Here is a 20606-nt window from a genome sequence, read left to right on the forward strand (position 1 = left end):
TCAAGTTGCACTGCTGCGTTTTTGTTTTTTAAGTTGTAGTGGCTGTATTATCAATTTCTACTAACATGAGAAAAAAAAAAAATCATACTCCCTCAGGCTTTAACACCTATGCACTTGAACAGAAAAAAATGCAACTGAACTAAATAGGACGTATACGTTAGCTTGTTATAATAATGAACACAAAATACAGATTTGCTACATTCCTATCAGGTAAAATAAAGAACAAAGCCTACCAAATAACAGGAAAAAGCATCACAGAAAGCTCATTAATGACATACCCTTCCACAGCAAATCAGAGACATTCAGAAAACACACTGTTTTCTTTCCGGCTACACAGAGGAACTGCACACCAGTAAAAAAAATAAAATAAAAAAAAAAATCACATTCTCCAAGCCACACTAGTCTTCCTTTGACCACTGCTTTGAGGACAGGCTTTATAAAGAAACATATTTGTAGCAGACTGATTCTCTGCTATAGATAAAAGATTTTCAGAACATATTCTTTGCATCAAACCATAAGGAAAAAAACGTTCTCTATTAATGGCATTAAAACAAACACATGCTGCTGCCATCTGCATTTCTTTTCTAAACACTTCAAAGAACCAAAATCTCTTGCATTCTGTTCCCAAACCCTCTTTCCCTCAACTTATCAGGACTATCCATTTTTATGCTGTGCCAGCTACAAACCTGTCCAAATGATTAATAATAATAGAAACCAACCGAACAAAAAACAAACAACAACAACACACAAGGCCCCTAGTTCTCAGGAATCTACACATTTTTGATTGCCAAAATGATGGCAGAGAAAGATCACTTCATTCAAAAGGAAAAACCACCCCTATCTCCCACATTGCTCAGAATGCACCAAATAACATGAAGATGGATAAGATTTTGCATTTAGGATGCAGATTTTAAGCTACATTTTGAACATGATATATAGCATGGGCTACTTTCTTTCAAATCAGAGAAGCCTCGCTGTTGTGTTAAAAATCTATCTATATAATCCAGTTTAAAACCAAATCTGTCAAATGAAAAAGCATTAAACAGTATTTAAATAACTTTGGAACATAAACCATTCCTCCTTTTACAAATCAGACTTGATAGCTCACCCAAATCATCAGTAATTAAAACACTACATCAATTCCCCTGCTAGCTTAACATCTCTTCTCTCATTTGCACATTCCTTTCAGGAACCATTGAGTTTCCTCACTTTGGTTTTCCATTAGGTCTCATTCCGTTTCCTTGTTTCAAAAGCAAATATATGAGAGCATGAAATATTTCCAGGATGAGGTGTCCTTGACTTTTTGTTTTTCTTTGACCCGTTTAAAACCTTAGTTGGAGAGATCCTTCCATTCAGGCAAACTTCTCTATACATGCTTTGACCTGGCCTTGACTAGCTCTTTTTGCTTGGAAACTAAGTCACTGTCCTACCACTTAACAAAATTTTAATACCTCAGAAAACCTGTCATAAGCCCAACTCTTAGACAACCTCCTCAGCAGTATCACCACATGCCTATTCCTTTTCCCATCCAGCAATAGGTCACGCACTTCTGCTTTGCTGAACTGCAGGGAAAGTAAAAACAAAAACAAAGGAAGTGCTTGTGCTTCCTTAAAGGAAACCGAGCAACTCTTTTTCAACATTATTATAGAACTTGAAAGAAACCTTACGATTTTGATGGCTCCAAGCCAGAACTGAATCCTAATTGGCAGCAAAACCATTCCAGAACATACACAATTAAATAAGTCTTAAAAAATAGCACCAGAATTTAATGATTTTTAATTTTAAAGTGGTATACCATATGCTCATAATTGTATGAGCATAGATCGTAATCAGACACAGATCACAGCCAGTGGCTGATCAGATAACCCTACAGCTCCAAAAAGCACACAGAGGCAAAGCAGTTAACATACTTTAATTGTTATCCATTTTATTTTATTTTTTTAGTTAATATTTTATCGTTCACAGCTTTAATTGTTTGAGCAACTCTCCTGCCTACTGTAATGCTGCCCTCTGCGTGCATTTCCAATACGAACCATCAAACGCTCTGGACACGAACCCACCTCCCCCTGGCAGGGTTTGTAAGCTGCTGCAGAAACCTCTTCCTGGCCCTAACTTTGAGAGAAAACATTGTGGGGATACACTCAATGCTAATTGCAATCAACCAGTGAGGTCAGGTTGAATAAATAGATCAGATAAGAGATTTAGATTGGGAAGCTCCTAAGTGGAGGATGCAGTTTATGTTGCCACATCAGGTCTGATTCATCCTACCCCACATTTGAGATATTTGTATGAAGGAAAGTACCTTCCTCTGCATATCTGCCCTGCCGCTCAAGTTAGATCTGAGGATAAGACCCGAGCTCCCAAGTCTCTCCTTATTCTTTTCTTTCCAGATGATCTTATACTGGGCCTGGTTTCAACCTGGGTCTGTTTCAGCTCATACTGACAGAAAAGGACTAGGACTTTATTCAGCAATTTAGTCATTTTCCTGCAACCTAACCCCAGAATGGTTATCAGACATGCATTAGTGGACACTCAATATTTCCTGCTCCTCTTCTTCCCCACAACACTCCATATAACTGCCAACTCGCCTGGGTGCTGAGCAGATGAATGAGGAACAACGCAGGCATCATCCTGGGAGCGCTGCCGTGCTGCTTTGCAAGGTGGGACGGGACACCCGTTCTTTCCCCAGTCCTCATGGCAGCAGCACAAATTAACCCTGAGATCACGTCATCTTACAGTTAGAGACAGCCTGAGCACAACGGTGTGGGCAGGCTGGTTATTCCTTCAAAAGGAAACATAAAAATAGACTTAGGTAAACAGTGCTGGCGTTAAACGTTACGTCCCAGCATTTCATTTGGAAGTCTGATCGCAAACACTTTTGTTGCTTAGCTCCAGGAAGTTTATTTCAGAATGTATTGGCCCATCAGAAGCTTCTCACGAAGGTAACCCAAAGTCTTCACAGGCAGAAATGCTTGCCTGCGCTACCTCCAGAGCAATTAGCTAGTCAGCACAACAGCCAGAAATGTGAGGAAGATTAACAAAGCATAAAAAAATATGGAGAGGTAGAGTGTCAATATTGCTTGTCCTTTTAAAGTAACCTTTGACAACATAATACACATGATATTCACAGGATCTCTTTTTTTAAAATCACTTCAGAGTATCAACCAACGAAAACAGTACAGTTTATTCCACTGCATAAGTGTGGAATTTCTTATAGGGGACGTGGAGTCAAAGTTATGGTGTTTTGTTTTTTCCCCTCAACGGAAGACATTTATCATTTGACAGCTTTCTGGGGGAAACTGACTTCATTCTTGTCACATGAAAAGTTTCATGGTGTCATAAGAACTATGGATGAAACAGCTGGAAAACACTTACTGAACACTATGTCTGAACAGCATTTCTGAGCAAGTCTTTATCAAGCAGTGAAAAAAAATAAGCCTAATTATTTCAGCTTCCAAAAATCTGTTATGTGCAAGAAATACGCCAATTCTGTAGCTTTTCAGTGCCCAGTTTATCTCTTTTTAATCAATACGAAGCAGCCTGTCAATCTTGCTCTGAAACTGTTCCCTACCATCAGCACCATTCAGTGATAATCACACATTTATCACCCACCTTTGTAGCCCTCCTGACGAAGGCTCCTATTTCATTATAGCACTGCACAATACAACAATGCTTTTTTTTTTTTTTTGGCTCTTCACGACCAATCATTACATTTTATGACTCAGGCATTGACTGGGAACACTAAAAATGACGTTATCTGATTAAAAAAAAAAAAAAAATCATACAGAAATGGTGATTCTAACAGCACCCTTTCCCACTCTGTTTCTTCAATGAGAAAATCTCACCCAGCTGTAACCAGAGACCCCCCCAGTACCTTCCAGACAAACAAGTGCATTTAATTTGAATGCTAAAATACACCCAATGCCACAAAGCAAGCTATGTGGTCAAAGCTCACATGTTCCCGTACAGATATAAAACCCATATATATCTTTCAGTAGGAAATTTTATTGTTAAAAAATTAAAAACTTCCTGCCCTGAATGATTTACAAAACCAAACGCTTGCTTAAGGGGACTCCATTCAGATTTCATCAAAGCACAGCCTGAATTTAACAGAACATGAAGCATGTCACAGTCTGCATCACATTTCTGATATCTTTCTGGAAAGTTCGACATAAACCTTCAGCCATCATCATCCAATACGGAGCTTTACAATCAACTGTTTCCATTTATATTTATACTTCTGTGCAATTTATACCATACTAGAGTCTGCATTTATCATAGAAGGCGTTCTGAAAATCATTTCAAAAGACAAAGTGTGTTTTACAGCACAATCTTTGTACAACATTATTTTAGTACAATTCCAGTTAAATTACCACAAACCTAAAAATCATGCAAGTAGAAATCCTGTATGGAATTTACTTTTCTAGCCTCCTCCCAGGCATTTGTCATTCCTTCTCATTTTTCAACACAATTTAAGCTTTTATTTTCAAACTCAAGCTAGCTTATTTCTAAATACAACCTTCTAAGCACGAATCAATGCACTGCTCGCTTACTGACTCTTCTCACAGCGAGTCAAGACTACAGCTACACTCAAACACTGTTCCAATCTAACCTCCTGCCTAAACAGTTTTGAAACAAACCCCACTGAACCACTGACATCCTCTTTAAACAAATCCTTCCTCACCTTCAATGCTGCTGTCTTGCAGCACTTCTCTGTGCTGGTCAAGACCCTGCCAACACAGCTGAGCTTCCAGGCTCCTCCTGACCCTTTTGAACAACCAAAGCACCACCACCTCCTCTGTAGCATCTGACATAAACCCTAAGTCAAATCATACCTAAATCATGAAGCACATGTTAGTAGGTGGCTTAGCATTTCATTCCTATACTTGTGTGATGCATGTTTGTCAGCAACATGCATCTCACAGTGGAGGTTTCTTGCATGCTAACTGCAAGTGTTTTTTGTATTAGAATAAAAACCTTGGGAAGAGGAAGAGAATATGCAACCAGACCTGAACATAAATCCAGATATAAGCCACTCTTAGTACTACATGAATCTGTCATTCATCTACTGAGCAATAAAATGCAGATACACTTAAGATACAAGCATTTTATAAATTAAAAAAGGCCTTTTAAGAACAACAACAAAATCTGCAACTTCAGCAAGAAAAGCATCCCAAAGAAGTCAACCTAATTTCATAGCTCTCATACGAGGTTATGAGAAGGAACAAAGACCTACATTAGAAATTTCACAGGATGCTCATGGTTTCCTTTGTCTAAGGAGGTCACGAGGGAGAAGTAGCAAGAACACAGCCCCTAGTGCAAAGCCACTGGAGAAAGCAAACTTCACGGGAGTCAGTAATCTTGCACACCTTGAAGCACTGGTTGTGTGTTCGCTCATTCCAAGATGCCCACTTTTCAAGCTAATAAGAGCATGATAGAAATAAGAATGTGGTTACTGAAAGGCGAGGTCATAACTACAAAACTGAAACAACGTAACTAAGTGCAAAAAGTCTAAGCAGGCTGGAGACCACTGCACAAAGGTCCCTACGGCCACCGCTGTCAGCCCCTCACAAGAGCAGGCTCCTGCTGAACAGGGGGAGCTGTTTTAGTGCATAGTGAATCTTATAAAAATTCATGTTTCAGCACTGCTAAGTTTACATAAAATATTTAAAAGACTACAATTAAAAGCCACTAGTGAGAGGAACATATGTGCTTTAACTGCGCGCGCTACTTTTAGTTACCTTTCTGAGAAGATTAAAATTAAGCAGCTTTGCTTTCATCCCACTCACACCCTCCCACTACAAAGTCTGCCTGAGCAAATCCTCCGTCTACAGATGTCAAAACAGGGCATAAGCATTACAGCGACTTATTGCCAAAACGCGTTGGTTTAATATCCCATTATTATCGTAATACTGGCACAATAACTTATTGTATGTGACAGCTTTTGCAGTTAGTCAGGGACAGATCCTCTTACTCCGGAGTTTCTTCATGAACACAGACAGGTATTTGCGGAACGTGCAGCACAGCAGATGTCGGGGCTGAGGGCGATGAGATGCTCACCGCAGGCCCCAGCGCCAGACACAACCGAGTGTGAGCGGGGCAGCGCTCACAGCCTCCTGCCCTGCCCCAGCCCTTACCTGGAGCAACCGGGCCAGCAATTCAGGTCACGGGATTACAGCACACGCCGCTGAGCCACTTACTTTCTATCATTTTCGACTAAACACTTTCACAGACATGTTTTTTTTTAGCGCGAGGGCCGAGGAGCCCCCGGTGTGGGAGCACAACACGCGGAGCCCGCCCGTGCCCCGGGGCTGGGGGCTGCCCCCGGGAGCAGCCGTGCTGGGGCTAAGGCACGTCCGAGGGCAAGGCTCGCTGCCGAGCACGCTGAACACAACCAGCGTGGGAAAGAAAGAAAGAAAAAAAAAAAAAAAAAAAGAGAGAGAGAGAGAGAAACCCGCACAAGTTGCTCAGCCCCCTCCCCGGCAAAGCGGAGCCGCCCGGGCCCCCCGTCCCGCAGCCTCCCCCTGACCTGCCCGCGCTGCCGCCTCCTCTTCCTCCTCCTCCTCCTCGTCCTCGTCCTCGTCCCGGGGCCGGGTCCGCTGCCCGCCGCCACGCCACGGCTGGGGCTGGGGCTGGGGCTGGGGCTGTGCAGCCCGCCCCGCGCCCCGGCTCCGCCGAGCACCGCCCTCCGCGGGGCTGCCCCCGGCCCTCCCCCGGCCCGGCCCTCCCCGCTCCGCCAGGCCCGGCGCTGAGGGGCGCCCCCGGCCGGGCCCGAGGCAGGCGGCGAAATGGCTGCTGCCGGCGGGGAGCCGTGTGGCCGGCAGTGAGGAGGTGGACGAGGGAGAGCGAGGGAAGGCTCCTCGGAACTCACCCGGTGCTCACTGCCAGCGAAGGCAGCTCCCGGCTCATCAGGCTTTCCCCCTCCCCGACGCGGATTGTCCGCCAGGAGGGGTGCTCATGTAGTCCTACAGGCTGAGCGCCTTTCCAATACACCGATTTTTCATCCGTCCCTACCACAGATTCTGAAACGCATGGTAGAGATGCAGGGAGTGCCCCAAGCCCCTTCATGCTCCCCCTGACACATACACGCAGAACCACGTTGCTGTGGGTTTTTGTTGTATGCCATGGCGAGCAGGAGGGCCACACGCTGCCCAGTGCCCCCAGTACCACCGCCAGCTTCCCACCGCTTACCCGCCTGCCCTCCACTCCTGGGTCACAGCGACCTGTGGTCACAGCCCTGTCCACACAGGCACCGTGCCAGATTTGCTCTTTGACACCGTGCACCTACGGCCAACGTGCCTACCAAGGAGACCGGGCGTGTTTTTTCCAGCTGGACTGGTACATCTGCCACTGGTGTGACTGCAGCTGGCTGTGCGCAGAGGTTCTCCACCCTCCTGCTTTCTAGGAAAGGACATAGGAATTCAGGGAGTTTTGACCAACAGATTGCACAGCATTGCAGAAACTGACCTGCAGCTGGACGGCCACAAGACCCGAGCCTTTCCCTCCTGCCACCCTTTATAAACCATACGCAGAGCCATGCAGCAGCACGGCAGTGGCCTGCTAACCAGCAGCTGCTCAGCACATACACAGAAGCTGCCGTTCTTTCCAGCCAGCAGCATCACACCAGTTTAGAGCTAATCCATCATCATGGCTTTTTTTTTTTTTTTTTTTTTTTGAATAAAATAAGTGCCAACAATCTGAACAAAACTGTTTCACGGAGGAGAAGAAGAGAAATCATGGGACCCTAGCTGCAGAGCAGTAAGATTTCCAACTACCATTCACTATATCACTGTAGGGCATTGCAGGATTGCGAAATGCCCAATATTACCACAAAGAAATTTGGCCTTCTTTACCCAGAAAGCAGAGTACATGCTTTACAGAAAAATCATCTCCATATGGAAACAATGATTTATGATGACAGCAAATGCTTGCCCCTACAGTTGTACATGTATTTCCACCACCACCCAGAACAAAGTGCAATTCACAAAGGATTTGAAATCTAGAAACTGTCAATCTGTTTTCCTTGCGACAAAAGGATTTCATTTTCTTCACAGAACATTTTTGCTTTGAAGAATACAGTTGTCTATATATACAAAATAAATTAACTTTGCCAGATATTATGTTTTAATTTAATATTATTTATTATATAAAAGACTATATGTACTCAAAGTTGCTAATATCTTGAAAGTTTCTCTGCAGAAATGTCGTACACGTGGATTTTATGAGGATTAAAGTAGAGGAGGAATTGAATACTCACAGGACAGAGCAACTGCGACTGCTATCTTTGGAGTAGGCTTGGAGTTATGCACAGTCCTGCTGTATCACTTCACCTGGTATTCTGGTCTACTGGATCTACTTTCTCTATACATACTATTATAAATCCATATCTTCGAATAGTGCAAATAGTATTTCGTATCATCAGAATTTGCTCTTTTGCAAATATCTTAAGGCACCCTTACAGTAGAGTGAATTAACTATGAATTAACTAACAAACAAACAAAAAAAAAGGTGCATTAACCAAACTGCAGCTGTGAGCATGTATGGACACAAACTGCGAGCTCACTAACATCCACGACTGTGTGTGGTCAAAACATGGCAGTGGCACTCTCTGACCTCAACCCCAAGAGGTAAATTGACAGCCTGAATTACAGAGGATAGGTCACAGTGAAATGCAGTCCCATCATCTAAGGGGACAGTACTAATTTTATGGTTTACTTAAATTTTAAAGCTCCTGATCCTAATGTTCCTAAAATACTGCAGGATTAAGTATATTCCAACTATTTTGTTTGCCTATGGCCCATGTCCCCTTATTCTCTATTTCATGAGCTTCTCTTTTTGTCCATGTTACCACCAGAGACAAGGATTAGAAACAGGCATGGGAAAACAGACCCCTTTTCCACAGATACAAATACAATTGCGAACAATCTACTGCATATAAAGAATTTAGCAATGCATACAAAAATTAAAAGGAAGTCTGTTGAGAGGTTAAAAAAAGCACCCCTTCCCCACCCACCCCAAATAGGATTATCAGGCTTTTTTACACCGATTACAGGTGTTTCCAGCCTCTTCCCAAGATGGAATTCACAAAGAACTCTGTTGAAAAATACCTCTTCAGTCTTCTAGCAAGGGTTTCAGAAGAGGAGATAAGCATGAGGATTGCTACGCCAGTAAACTTTTTGTATTACAGTGCTGATTTTCAGTGGATATCCAAAAGAAGAGATGAAGAGAAAACTAATAGCTGCATCTCAGCTTGAAATCTGTCCCTATAGCTTCATCATCTTAGCTGTCCTTAGGAAATATACCTCTGTAGATAACATTTTAGCACGTTAAGACAGGGTGATCACAGTACACTCGAATTTTAGCAGTATATAAATAAATGACATTTTAAAAGTGCAACACTGAATTTCATGCTATTTTAAAAGGAAAGCGTAAGTGATACTCATCTCAGAATCATTTTACTGTAACTGCGTGTTTAAAGCATACCAGATTGGAAACTTTTTCTGATGTACCTCACATCGAAGATTTGTGTTTTAGGTTTCCTAGCATGATGCAAAGAACACTGCAAATTAAATAACAAAGTTTAATGAGAAATGACTGATTCATGGCACTGATCTAATTAAAATCACAAACAGGAAGTTGGCTTGTTCTTAGAAATCACTCAAGCAATTGTACTTGTCCTAAACTTTCATTCTGTGTGTCACTCACTTTAGGTCTGCGATGCAGGCACAGTTTAGTGGTGCCCCTTGATAATGATTAGCAAGAAACCTGACATGAAGCTTATAAATATCCAGTATTTATTTCTAATACAGAAACCAGGTAAACTAAGAAAGAAAGAAATGGAGAAAAAATGTCCCTCACATGCCAACATTGGTTGTTCTAGCAACAAGTTTCAAAGCAAAATACTTTAAGTCTTACAGGATTATGAACTTTATAGCTTGTGTTTGGTTTTGTTGTTTTGCCTTTTTTTTTTTTTTTTTTTTTAGACCATTAATCACCTCTGCCTTCATTCATCCCTGGGCATTTCTGACCTATCATTAAATTACCATTCATATATTAAATTTGTTGGGATAGAATCTTTAAAAAAAAACAAACAAACAAACAAACAAACAAGAAAGCTTTCATTCCTTCTTGGAACCAGAATCCTCCCTGCTACAGCTATCCCCATTCTTCCCATCTAGACACTGCTGGCATGCTATTGCTTTTCACATTCATGTGATTGTAACAGGAGTTCAGTTTGTGTCCTGTGTTTGTGCCCCCTACCATAATGTTTCATAAGGTACCTTCACCTAGAGATCTGCTAGGACTGAATTCAGCCAGTAACATCTACCAGAGGCAGAGTGTATTAAAACTTCAGTTTTGGTCTCACATCCTGACAGCACCGAAGTGCAGGTGAGTGGGAAGAGAGAGAGGCATGCCTCCGCTCCACAGACAAGTTTACAGTCAGTTTTGCTCATAAAAGAGGGTTTCTGCCACTTCTAAGCTACAGTACATTTGAACTGTGAGAGAATATTTTATCTGAAGTAATATTTGAATAGGGTATTTCAATTCAACTTCTGCACTGTAGTAGTTCGAGGCTCTAGACTTCAAAAAAAAAAAAATAAAATGAACAAACACAAGAGTTTCAGCAGTCTGAATCTTTCCTTCAGTTCCATTGTTTGACTATGGCTGTGGCTGCATTTCTCAGCTACATTCCTGAATACTTTACAAAGTTCTTACTCTCCATCTAGCAAAAGGTCGCTTCTGACAATACCCAGTTCTTTAAGGAAGTACAATTCTCAGTTTGCTAATTACAGACTGAGATGCCTTGTGTCTCATTCCTACTGCTCTTAAGTATTTTAAGAAACTGTTGGCAGTTCTGGGAAGAAACCCATTTGAAAACAGTTGTTTATGCCTGCTTTTTGCTACCACATATCTGAAATCTGATGTCATCTTTTTCAGTTTCTTTGTGCGTGTTTCTGCATCATTTCAAGCGCCACATGACATATCCACCCCGTGCCTGAACAAACTTATCCCTGGTTTTACAGTTCTGAATGCCTTGATGACTCACGTATATTTTGACGTTTTATTTCTATAACCTCCCAGGGATGCCAGCATTCTTACCCATTAAATTACCTCAGTCTGTCTCATCAGATCTTTAGGAATCTTTTAATCATGTCGTAACCATTGGTCTGGATACGGTGCCAAAGTGACTCACCCACATTTCTGTAACTGCTCTATTGCATTACAGCAGCTTTGGTTTTCTTTAGAGACTGCCTATTATCTTATTCCTCAGCATTTCTACATATATGGCTTTACAGCATGTAAATTATCTCTGCAGGGGGTCACTCGATTCAGGAATCAAACATGCCGTTTGGCAGTATATTGTGCTCATGTTAAATGTAATGTTTTCATCTCTTACTCTCAGGCTTAACTTCCTGATAAAAACATCACACTCAGCCTCATCAGTTTCAGCAGTAATCAAGCAATCAGAAATTACAGTACATACTAGGAATATTACCATGCATTGCATTATTCTTTCTTCTAGTCTTTAACTGGTTGACTAAACCTCAAATAATAATTACAAATTCTACATCTTTTCTAGGTGGTGTTAAACAGACACAGCAGAAGATTCCTTATCTGGCTGTACTTGACAATATTCTCCTTTCCTCTGGATAGCATCATAACGAAAGCATTTTTTATTATTTTTCAGAGTGAATGGAAGTCTGCTGTTTGCACATGGCTCTAACCTCCTGGAGTATCAACATATACATAATATATACTAGCAAATGACTAAGTGGATTTAGTCTAGATGACTTAGTTGCAGGATTTTCAAAAACAGATCAGGACCTCTGAACAAATACAACTTCAACAGTTATTTTGGCCCATTACATTACTCTTCCTTCCTTTTCTATTCCCCACTGCCATGCAGCTGTGCACGTACCAATCATGGGATTAAAATATAAGCATTTTGTCCCAGCAGGTTTGCATCTTATCTCAGTAGGACCCTATGTGGTCACAAGAGGTTGTCAGGGCGTGTCAAAGTAACATTGACCATTTAATCAAGTCTTGACAACAATACAGTCAGCTACCTACCAGAGATAGTTTTGGTGCTCAATTATCACCAAACGGCAATATTGCACATCATATCCCAATTGTGCTTTTGCTAAGTGTGAAAACATGGTGTCATATTTTGAAGAAAAAAGTTTCTTGACATTTCTTTATGGAGAAAATTCTGCAAGCAGCAGAAACCACAACTTGTATGTGGGGCTGAACTTCTTAAAAGAGGAAGTTCTCATGGGACCACACTCATGGAAGAATGTGCACAATATAAATAGACTGTAAGTACATTAAGAAAACACACGCATTATGCATTGCTGATTTCTCCTCCCAAAACAAAACACCTGTTTCCACTTTGCAGACGTTCGGCAATCTTCTTTGTAGCCAAATTGTTTCAGCATTGACACGTTAGCAAAAGACACAGCATGAGAATGACATCTCGTTTCACTCAGTGCCACTAGAAAGAAACCTAAAATGACTTTTTTGTTGTTGGGTTTTCGGTGGTTTTTGTTTGTTTGTTTTTGGCATAATATCTTATGGCACATCATACATCAGTTCAGATCAAAGAGCTCCCAATCATAATTCATTTTGAAGTAGTTTTAAATAAGAGCTTACACTCATCTGAGAGCAAAAACAAGTGACACAAACTCTAGTTTTTGCTATAATCTAAAATCTCATTAAAGAGTATTGATTACAATGATAACCAGTTTTTCTTTTGATGAAAAAGTGTTATTCTGAATACCTATCTTAAATTTGAATATCCCATGAGACTTGACAGACAACTTCTTGCAGAACAGCTTTAAAGCAAAATTAAATGTTAAGAACCTTTGCTCTTAAATCACCCTGCTCTGCCTCGTGGATTAGTAACCAGCAATGTAGGGCTGTGAGACAGAAGCAGCCTCAGAGACAGCACCCACCTCTGCCATTCTGGTACATCTGCTATTTGGTTGGCTCATCATTTCACCTATTTAAAGCTCCATTTGGTAATTTTCCACCAGGATTAGCTTCTGAAAAGAAAGAGCTTAGAATAGTCCTCCAGAACACAGGTCTCAGATCATCTGAATATGTATCATTGGTTTTATTTGCATTTCAAACAGCTCAGATGAAACTACAAATGCCCAAAAAGGCAGCAGGTGCATAGATAAAGCAAAGGCCTCAAGAAACAACCCTTAAAATAACTGCATACATACACAACTACTCTCCAGTGTCATTTCTGATCCCAAACAGCTCTTTCTGTCTCTCTGGAATAAGGCAAGCCATTATTACAGCACTTAATTGGTTCTGTGGGTAACCAAGTCCAGCTGCTCTGTCTAGCAAAGCAGCACAGCTGCCTTCTCTCAGTCCAGAGGAGCTGGAGGCTGGGGGTGGGGGGGGGAACACGAGAAGGGAAGAAAAAAAAATAAATAAAAAAAAAAAATGCAAGCACACACCACTTCAAGAGCTCCATTCCCAGGGTCTCACAAACCTGACTAGAATCTGGATTGGAATTTTAAACAGATCCCCTAGGAGCAGCCATCGGCTTCCTAGGCAACCAGGGTGGCCGCATCCACACGCTGTTTACATGGAGATAGAAGGAAGGGCTGGGAGGGGAATATATGTGAAATTGCCCTTACACACTCACGGGAGGGTTTCCTGGTTCATAAATATTCCTGCTGCAAGATGTGATTTTAGTTAAATTCAGACTCGACTTGCCAAAGTGGTGAGCAGTAAAGTTATTCAGAGTGACAGCTTTTAGCTTTCTGCTGCTGGGTGAGTTGGGACCAGATGCCAGCAAAACTGTTTTTAAGTATCTGAGTGCTTTCCCATGCCTGAGGAACTCCCAAATACCTTGCTGGTAAAGATTTCTGACACTTCTGGTAGGCAGAACTAAAGAATTAATCCACAAAGCTAGGTGAATTTTAAGCATATTATGTTACTTCTTCGTTGCATTTAGTTCACAGGGAAATTGCCAACTTTAAAAGTCTAATTGGGGAAGTCCACCCAGGGAAAAAAAGAAAAAAAAAAAAAGCCCTCTGTATTGAAATTATCATTATCAACTTCCCTATTACCCTATTCACTCATAGGATTCACATCTGCTCATGAGGGGCCCCACCCAGAGGTGAGAAGGAATGGCTGTGCCAAGTCATTTTCTTGTTCAAACCAACCCCAGGAGTGAACAAATAGTAAATATTTATGTCCCATATTGCCATGTTTTTTTAACCAGGAAAAAAAAAAAAAAAAAAGGAAATGCCATGGAATGGATAGACATACACAAGCTCATCATGACATACAAATATTATTCATACTGTACTCTTTTTCACCATGGAGGCAAAAAATTCCTACCTAACAGGATGCATCAGTGTCCTCAGTCCGTAACCAGTAACACCGGTCTGCTTTAAAGCCAGCAGGTAAAGCTGCGCTTGCCATACTGACCTGGTGCTCCATCAGGAAAGAATATACATAAAAATTCAGCTAATAGGGATGGGTATAGTTGAAACAACTCACAAATAAAAATATTAAGACAGTGTTACATTAAATATGAACCTAATAATTTTGAGAATTGAGTAGTTTATCTTCATATTTCTGTGAACAAATCAATTGGCTGAGAATGCAAGGAAGACATGTATAGGCTGGACCTGTCTCCTTGTTTAAGTAAAGATAAACGGGACTGTAAGGCCCACCTTTCCAAACTGTTAATCCTTGCATCTTAAAATTAACACTGACTGATATATTTTGAATCAGCAGAAGGCTTCTCCCACACAAATATATGCACATACTACTGTGTCATATGAGCTTTCAGTAGGAACACATACAGTTGCTCTAAGGCAGGAATAGTAATGCACTAAGCAGATATAAAGCCAGTTGCTTCAATATAATTTATTTCTAACTGTATTTAACATTCATGTCACAAATACACCTCATTTTTAGGGCTCAATTCTACAGACAGATCATGCACGTTTATGCTAGAGTCTCCTTTGCTATTAATGCATAGAAGACACTTCCCCCAGTGTTGTAGGAGTAAATAAGAAATTGGACAGAATAGAGGAAGTGAGTGACTTGTGTGGTGTTGTCTCTGAGCAGCAGAGGAAAAACAGTCAGCATGGCTAAGCTAGGCTTCCCCATTTCTATTTGCATATAGCACGAGTATTTCAAGTATTCATTTTCTCCTCACTAGTTTAAGTCTGCCAAGTGAACAAAACCAGTACTAACCTCAAGAGTAGCTCCAGCCCTAGGAGAACTTGCTTTCGGATGAAGAAACGCTGTATTTTAGCATTTGAATCAACCTGGATTACAGGTTACACAGCCCCCGATGTGAACAATGATAAACAGGCAAAAGACTGTATTCTGTGATCTAGGTAAGGAAATTGCAATTGCAACGCTGCCTCATTCCTTTCAGGTCATTCAAGCAACTCCTGTTCTTACAGATCTTCACCTGGTACACTCTGGAAAGAAAACAAAACACACACAAAAACATTCTCTTCCTTACCTACAGACTCTTTAGCCAATTAGTTTCTAATCCTTCCTTTGCCTTTTTCCCCCCTAGGGACCGGAGTATTTTGCTTTTCTGCATACAGTTCTCAGATAATACACAGCTGAAGCATCAGTAATTGAAGCCAGAGCTCCATCAGAATCAGGTTTTGATAATATAATTGAAACAGAACAGAAAGTGTGAAATAAATAACAGCTGAAAATAACCATGCACATAGGTGCATGAACTTCTAGCAAAGAATTTCTAGATCACAATAAGCTTACTTACTTAGACCAGAGTGATCTGCACCATGCAGGCAGTTCTCAATGTCTGTGAAATTATGAAGAGGGGCCCTCTGAAAATATGATTTGGTAGCGCGTATTAGATCTGATAAGTGGGGAGGGGGTGAGGGGTTAGTTCCACTACCTTCAGTAGAGTTACTGAAGATTTAAAGCTATAGAAATATCAAACTTACCCTACACTTTTAAAATGCTAGAGTCAGGTACCTCTGATGCTGACAGCTTTATTTGGTGCATGCCCTATTCATACTGCTGCTAAACTGCAGGTGCCTGCTGCTGGGCAGGAAGCAGTAACAGCCAGGGGCATCCCCAGAGTACCTGAGCAATAGAAGAAGCACAGAGCCAGACATGGGGACCAGGACTGAATAACAGCTCAAACCCTCATGCTAAGGAGGCAGGTCTTATGCTTGGGTGGGGACACAAGGTGAGGCTGGTCAGGATCATTAAGGTCTGCTAGTGGCCTCATGGCCCTAACACATTTCCTTCCTGTATGAACCTCTGGAAATGTCCCTTGTCTGCAGCCATGTCTAGTGGTACCTTCCTCAGTGATAAGGACTTTGTATTAATCAGTCCTTTAAATATTCTACAGATACAATTGCTGGCTCTCAACAGTCAGCTCTTAGGAGATTTCCACCTTTAGTTCAGATATGTGTGAAGAACAGCAAACGTAAAAGGTCAGAATAGCATGCTGAAATGCTCTAGTGTGTCAAAAGAACGTCTTCCCACAGCTGAGGATCCAGTATATGGAATAGGGTGGCGATAAAATCTACCTCAGTGTGTCTGAGGAAGGCTTGATAAAACCTGTAAGTTTTGAAGTGCTCTGTAAAATGATAGATGCTAAAAATGCCATTTGGAGATTACCCTTTGTTGCATATATCATAAGGGGAAATGTAATACTTTCATTTTTAGTATACTAAAGGCTGCATATCTTTTTTAGGTTAAAAGAATGAATAACAGGCCAAATGATGGTCCTAGAGGTCAACAATATCTAGCATGAATACTGAGTGTGTCAGCATTTAGTGCTCATGAAGAGTGACTGTCTGTATAAATCATTTGTCATTGTCGCTCCAGGAACTCATATATTTTCAGAAAAAAAGTGACTTCTTTGTCTTGTTAGTTTTTGCATACAGCTAACTGGCATGTTTCAAGGACAGGACAAGATCAAGAAAAGATGGGAGAGTACTGAGATAGGAATGCAAGAGAGACAAATGAGTTGTGTGCTGTTTGATGATAAAAAAAGACCATTTGATAATAGTCACCACAGAGAACAGCCAAATAACGCAAATTGTATGCATGAGCATCGTATTGCCCATAATGAAAAGAACCAACCAAGCTACGGTCCAAATGCTTATTAGCTCAAATACGTGTCTGAAAGCAAACATTCATATGAATGGAGCTGTCAGTAACAAACTGATTAATCCCTCAGTCCCAAACGAAGAGTGACGCAGCTGCAGCAGCCTTTGTAGCTTCATCTACAGATAAAGGAGAGACAGCAATAATGTCACCGCTGCTATCTGGAAAAAGCTGCAGGCTACCTTAAATGTGAGTTAAGAATCATACCTGAAGGATCCCAGGTCCTGCCTAGGCATCAAGGCCCGAGGGATCCCAAAAACTGCTGCTGTACGTGTAGCTCTCCACAGAATGCGTGCCATGGAGCTTACCAACCAGCCAGCCAGGCAGAGCATGGTGCTCTCACGCTGTCATCACTTGTTCAAAGGTCTACAAACAGCTTCAAACTCGGAACCTCCTCTTCGTGTCTGTGCTGTGACACAACTGGGATTCAGATCTGTATCCTGGCACTGAGCATTTATACACATTGTGAGCTGCAGCTCGAGCACAGAGAAAATAGAGCAACTCGCATCTCTCTCACTGACAGCCATTACAGCGAGTTCTCAGGGCTTTTACAGCTGCAGGAAACCAGGGGTCTATTTTCCTGACAGCTTTCCAGTGAATTGAGTTTTCTATTTTGAGACTTTCATTACCCTTGCCCATTTCCAATAGTTTGATATTCCTCTCCAAAAGCTTGAAAATAGTATCAGCTTCTGAAATTTGTCCTTCATTTTTTGTCAAAAACTGATGTTCTAAAATTGAATTTGAAATTGAAATGCCATTTAAGTCATTTTTTTCTCTGTATGCTATGACAGTCTTAGTAGATTCTCAGAGCATTTAAAGTAGCATATATTGGTTGTGCTTATTTTTCAGGCTTACAGTAAGCACTCTGCCATCTCTCCAGTGACCTCAGTGGCTTTATTTCGGGTTTACATCAGCAGAAGGGAATTACCCCTTTTTAGACGTCAGATAGCAAGGAATGCATCCCACGGCCAAGCGCAAGCTCTGAATGAGGAAAGCATTCTTACATTTAATACATACTTGATTTCCACTGTACTGCTGCAAATGTTAGGTATGTGATTAAAGACTATTTACAAAACAAATTTCCTCTAAATTGGCACAGATAAAAAGCACGCAGGCTCTTCAGTTCTGCTCTCAGCTACACTGGTATCGGATTTACTCCACATCTGTGCACGAGAAGTAAAACCACGCCTAAATGGGAACTATAAAGATGAGCAGAAGTATCCCAAAGGAACAACTGCAAACAGACAGGCCGACCATGTCAGGTTACTCAGGTAAATCCTGTTAAGGCTTAATGACCCTTTAGGGGGTAATCGTGTGCAACTGGGAAAAAGGACAACTAAAACCAGACCTACACAGGATGTGGTATGAAATACAAATTCTTTTTGTTTTCCTGGCTTAAAAAGTAAAACCACTGCATAGGTCTCAGACAGGCTTATGGGTTAAACATTCTGTAAGGGGAGACTATGCCGTTTGTATGTGCTTGTTTATTGAACATTTTGCACATGAGAAGCAATGCTTGTTTCTTAACGGATTATAGGACAACCTGTGTTTCTCTAAGCGTACTGTTTCTAATTCTTGAAGGCCCCTATTTATAATGCATTGAAAGTACTTTTTCTCTTGGATTTTTCTACTCTGTCAAATCAGAAATGTCCTGCAGAGGAAAAAAATATTTGATTGCAGGCTTTTAGTAAGCCTTCAGACTCTTACAGTGAATAATTTGCTGATTAAATGTAGTCACCTTCAGCCTCCTAATGGCTGTCTCACTGAAGATAGTAACTAGGTAGAAGAAATCAGTAAAATATGTGTTTTCTGTAAAAATCTACAACCAGCCGTCTTGGGCATATTGTTTCCCCTCTCTCATGTACATAATTACTTACTCTTATAACAAATGTGCAGTTCATAGTCCAGTCAGCGTAAGGTTTGGTGGACTTGGGCCTTGTGATACTGGCCCTGATAATGTAATGGTTTAAAATCTAACTTACCACAACACAGCAGGCGTTACTGCAGTAAGGCCTGTTTTGTTCTCAGCCAATGGATGGGTGGGGTATTAAAGCACATATAGATGAGAAAGCTAATTTAACACTGGATGCTTAAACAAATAAGCTTATTAAAAGAGACAAGCAATTTCACGTACTTTTCCTGCTGCTGAGAAATGCAAAATGCCAGTTTTCCTCTCTTTTAGTTTAGTTTAAAGCTAAACATTTCAGTTCTGAACAAAAGGAGGTGGGTAAACAAGTGCCTTTGAGGACAGGAGGAAAACATTGCTATTCTTCGCAATGAATGTCCCAAAGATCAAAAGCAGAATACTCTGCATTGTATCTATGGTACCGGTGTCTCTGTAATGCACAAAGGGATGGCACATGGGCTCACACAAGTTTGACTGTAGCAAAATAGCAGGGATCCCGGGGGCGTTCCCATGGAGCTTCCATTAGAAATGAAGACTCATGGTGTATTTAATTTCATCCCCTGAAAGACTTTGCTATGTGTCAGTTGAGAGCAGTACATAAAGACTAGAACAGCAGTCTGGCAAAGTGGGTTTAAAGTTGCACAGTTTAGTGTAAACCAGTGTTTTACAACCCCCACCCCACCAAAAGAAAAAAAAAAAAAAACAAAAAACTAAGAAATGTAGAAGAAAAATCTGACTTCAATCCACCAAATATAAAGAATCTGAACTGTGATTTCTCTGCTTTTCTGCAGTGTCTCATTGTTATTACAGGACCAGCTCCAGTTAGAATTGCAGTCCATATGTCAGGTGTGATTTGTACTCTTTTTGCCCTTGAAGTCAACTGAATGTAGGCACAAAGGAATTCATTAGTGAGCACCCTGATAAAACAGGGATGAAACTTCAAACTGAAATAAGCTAAAAGAGTTGTTGTATATTGAGGAATTTCTTCCCTGAAGATGAAGAGACAGCTTCATTGCTGGTCTGCTGTAAAAAGTCTGAAAATGCTCAGGTCAGACAGATCTCCCCACAAGGTAATTGCTTTATGCTGTATGATCCCAGGTAATGCTTCTGAAACATGTCCTTTTCTTTCAAAAAAGCAGTGTAACAAAAGACTGCACTTAGTATCTCAACCTTACCTCTAATTATTTCAGTTTCTTGTTGCACGTTTCTTTCTTTTGATATAGGTTACATGTATAGCTGAGAAATGTTTATGTTAATCAGAAGCCCTATGGGGTTAGCAAACTCCCCATACCTATGACCTCTTGTAGAGCTTTATCTTCAGGTAACTGGTGACGAGATAAAGAGCAGAAATGCCAGTCAACATCAAATATGGACCAATTTGACTACTTTAGGTTAAAGAGTTGTATAAGAAAAGAATCATTTCCTTCATTTTTCAAACTTAAACTTTTAACACATTACTTTGCCTGGTGCAATACAGACTTTTAACTTGAGGCTTTTCATATACAAGTGATGGAAAACTTCAACTGTAATAATTGCTTTCTCTTCTTTGCTAAAACTAGTGACA

General features: G+C 41.0%; 1 protein-coding gene across 4 annotated transcripts in view; it reads right to left on the reverse strand.

The window, feature by feature from the left end:
- Nucleotides 1-15839, reverse strand: part of PXYLP1 (2-phosphoxylose phosphatase 1) — a 63070-nt gene extending 47231 nt beyond the window's left edge. For 2 of the 4 annotated variants that reach the window (XM_084529111.1, XM_084529108.1), the window contains exons 1-2: nucleotides 15773-15839; nucleotides 15226-15458 (exon numbers count right to left, since the gene is read on the reverse strand). The gene's annotated coding sequence lies outside the window, so the exon portion shown is untranslated. Of the gene's footprint in view, nucleotides 1-6529; nucleotides 6602-15225; nucleotides 15459-15502; nucleotides 15553-15772 lie in introns of those variants that run through there. The other 2 variants (XM_084529110.1, XM_084529109.1) reach the window with 2 other exon arrangements.
- Nucleotides 15840-20606: the final 4767 nt, after the last annotated feature.

The sequence above is a fragment of the Aythya ferina genome (assembly GCF_964211825.1).
Source record: "Aythya ferina genome assembly, chromosome: 9".
NCBI classification, from domain to species: domain Eukaryota; kingdom Metazoa; phylum Chordata; class Aves; order Anseriformes; family Anatidae; genus Aythya; species Aythya ferina.